The sequence below is a fragment of the Trichechus manatus genome, unplaced genomic scaffold (assembly GCF_000243295.1).
Source record: "Trichechus manatus latirostris isolate Lorelei unplaced genomic scaffold, TriManLat1.0 scaffold00109, whole genome shotgun sequence".
NCBI lineage: Eukaryota > Metazoa > Chordata > Mammalia > Sirenia > Trichechidae > Trichechus > Trichechus manatus.
This window is the reverse complement of record NW_004444045.1, coordinates 4,027,192-4,030,892: the sequence shown is the minus strand read 5'-3', so window position 1 is coordinate 4,030,892 and position 3,701 is coordinate 4,027,192.

Genomic DNA, 3,701 nt, shown 5'->3' with positions numbered 1-3,701 from the left:
AAAGTATGTGAGACGAAGTCTCACCATCCTTACTTCTAAGGAGCATTCTGGCTGTACTTCCTTCAAGACAGATTTGTTCATTCTTCTGGCAGCCCATGGTATATTCAATATTCTTCACCAGCACCGTAATTCAAATATGTCAATTCTTTTTCCGGCTTCCTTTTTTCTTGTCCAGCTCTCGGATGCATATGAGGCAATCGAAAATATCATGGCTTGGGTTGGACACATCATAGTCATCAAAGTAACCTCTTAAAAGTATTTAAGATTTTAAAGAGGTCTTTTGGAAGAGATTTGGCCCGTATGTCGTCTGATTTCTTGACTGCTGTTTTTATGGTCGTTGATTGTTGATTCAAGTCTCAATTATACCTCATCCTCCAGCCAAATTCATCAGAGTTCCCTAGAGCTTGTTGACTGAGTGGGGACTGAATTAAATCAACTAGTCATCCCCAGTGCTTACTGTGCTCTGATGCCTTCAACCTGGTGGACTATATCAAGTCCAGCACGACTATTATTGGTGCCCTCATCAGTTTCCTGAGCCCCCACTGCCACCAGGGCGTTGTGATCAGCATTGCACTGACTGCCTGCCGTACTGCAATTGTCCCCTAAGTGGGCTCCCTGAGTCCATGCTTGTCCTCTAAAATCTATCTTCTACTTGGCAGTCAGAGTGATCCTTCAATACTATAAACCCAACAAAGTCACTTCCCTGACCTCAATCCTCCAGGGATTCCCATCACACTTAGAATAAAAGCCACAGTCAACAAGGCCTTGTAGGAGCTGGCCCTGGCCAAGTTTCTGACATAATCAATGTCCCATCTTCACTTGACTTACTCTCCTTTAGCCACTCCTGGCTGTTCTCGAAGTGCCCTTAAGTTGGTTTGACTTCAGACCTGTACACTTTCTCTCTGCTTGGAACCTTTTCCCACAGATTCTCACATGATTCACTCACTCACTTTCTTTAGGCCTTTACTTAAAGGCTACTCTCGAGAGGTTTTCTTGGCCACTGTTATCTAAAACAGCACCCTTTGTGCCTTTATTCTTGTATCCTCATATCACTTAGCACTGTTGTTGTTGTTAGGTACCATCGAGTTGGTTCCAACTCATAGCGACTCTATGTACAACAGAACAAAACACTACCCAGTCCTGCACCATCCTCACAATCATTGCTGTGTTTGAGCCCATTGTTACAGCCACTGTGTCAATCCATCTTGTTGAGGGTCTTCCTCTTTTTCACTGACCCTTTACTTTACCAGGCATGATGTCCTCCAGGGACTGGTCCCTCCTTATAACATGTCCAAAGTACACGAGATAGTCTTGCCATCTTGGTTTCCAAGGAGCAGTCTTGCTGTACTTCTTCCAAGACAGACTTATTTGTAATTCTAGCAGTCCATGGAATATTCAATATTTTTTGCGAACACCATAAAGGCATCAGTTCTTCTTTCTTCTTCCTTAATCATCGTGCAGCTTTCACATGCATATGAGGTGATTGAAAATACCATGGTTTGAGTCAGGTGCACCTTACTCCTCAAAGTGACATCTTTGCTTTTTAACATTTTAAAGAGAGCTTTTGCAGCAGATTTGCCCAATGCAATACGTCATTTGATTTCTTGACTGCTGCTTCCATAGGTGTTGATTGTGGATTCAACTAAAATGAAGTCCTTGACAACTTTAAACTTTTCTCCGTTTATCATAATGTTGCTTATTGGTCCAGTTGTGAGGATTTTTGTTTTCTTTATGTTGAGGTGTAATCCATGCTGAAGGCTGTGGTTTTTGATCTTCATCAGTAAGTGCTTCAAGTCCTCTTCACTTTAAGCAAGTCAAGGTTGTGTCGTCTGCATATCACAGGTTGTTAATGAGTCTTCCTTCAATCTGATGCCATAGTTTTTTCATATAGTCCAGCTTCTCGGGTTATTTGTTCAACATACAGATTGAACAATTGTAGTGAAAGGATACAATCCTGATGCACACCCTTCCTGATTTTAAACCATGCAGTATCCCCTTGTTCTGTTCAAATGACTGCCTCTTGGTCTATGTACAGGTTCCACACGAGCACAATTAAGTGTTCTGGAATTCCCATTCTTCCCAATGTTATCCATAGTTTGTTATGATCCACACAGTTGAATACCTTTGCGTAGTCAATAAAACACAGGTAAACATCTCTCTGGTATTCTGTGCTTTCAGCCAAGATCCATCTGACACCAGCAATGACATCCCTTGTTCCATGCCTTCGTCTGAATCTGGCTTGCATTTCTGGCAGTTCCCTGTTGATGTACTGCTGCCACCATTTTTTAATTATCTTCAGCAAAATTTTACTTGCATGTGATATTAATAGCTCTTAGCACTACCTGACATAATTTTGTATACGTGTTTATCTATTTATTGTTTCTCTCCCCAGCAAGATGCCAGCTCAATGAGATCAAGAGTGTTCTCTGTCTTATTATCACTTTATCTCCGCTGTCTGGTCACAGTGCATATTTGTTTAATGAACAGTAAATGAATAAATGAATGAATGAATGAACCAGTGCTCTAAGGGGCATGCAGCAATCAGTACTGGAGGATCTAAATGAGAGGATAGACAGCTAAGTATCCAGGCAGCTGTAGAAGTGACTGCTGTCTATGGTTCCTTGTACAACTAGTTCAGCCCTTTCCACTCAACCTAGCTTAAGACCACCCTAGGTGTTTGGGGAGAATGAGGACTAGGACTATTATCACCTTCTCTCATTGCTTGAATTGTTCAACATTCTTCAGTTTACGCTTCCCCCTTTCCATCCGTTGCCTGGATCTCTGTCTCTCAGTTTAGGTTTCAAAGAATTACAATCTGAGCCTGCCATTTACACATTTTAGACAAAGGCTGGCCCAGTTACTCATAGATGACTGGATGCAATTATCAGCACCTCTAGCTTCGTAGTCAGATCTGGTCACTTTATTGAATCTTTTCCAAAGAAAGGAGGAAAATTCATATCCATTCTGTCCACTTTAGGCTTCAGTGTTTAATGAAATCTTTGCCTCTCACCTGTCTTGAATCCTTGTGGGCCAAGCTTGTTACTTAATTCAGACCTCAACCTTGGCTTTGACCCTTCGTCTCCCCCTTCCAGGCCCAAGTGACTCTTCAGTTGCAGCTGGACTATTTTTTTAATACTCCAGAGCTATCCATGTAGTAATAGTCACTATCACCCAGATTAATCTGTCCCTGTGCACACCAGAACAGCTGTGATGACCTGTCAACTTCCCCTGAGGTCACTCTAACTTTGTTTTGGTTGTGACACTAGATCAGGGTCTGGGAGTTCTCACTGGGATCCAGGCTGATATCCAGTCCAGATACATTAGCACTTGGAAAGCAGATCACATACATATGGCTGAATGTGTGTGTGTGGGTGTGTGTGTGTGTGTGTATGTGTGCACTTTCTCAGATGCTTTTGTTCCACAATTTAGAGTCTGGAGTGGGATGCATTTCTTAGGCTTTTACTAAAATGTAATAAGGTGAGTAGTCAGTTCTATAAATTGGGAATTTATAAAATTCTGTTTCTAAACTTGAAGGCCTGGTGGTCCATGATAAGGATTCAGAATTTTATTCTGAAGGCAATGGGGAACAACTGGGGTATTGTAAGAAAAGGATAAACATGTTATTTTTTTCTTTTCTTTTTATTGTACTTCAGGTGAAGGCTTACAGAACACAATAGTTTCTCATTTAACAGTTACTACAA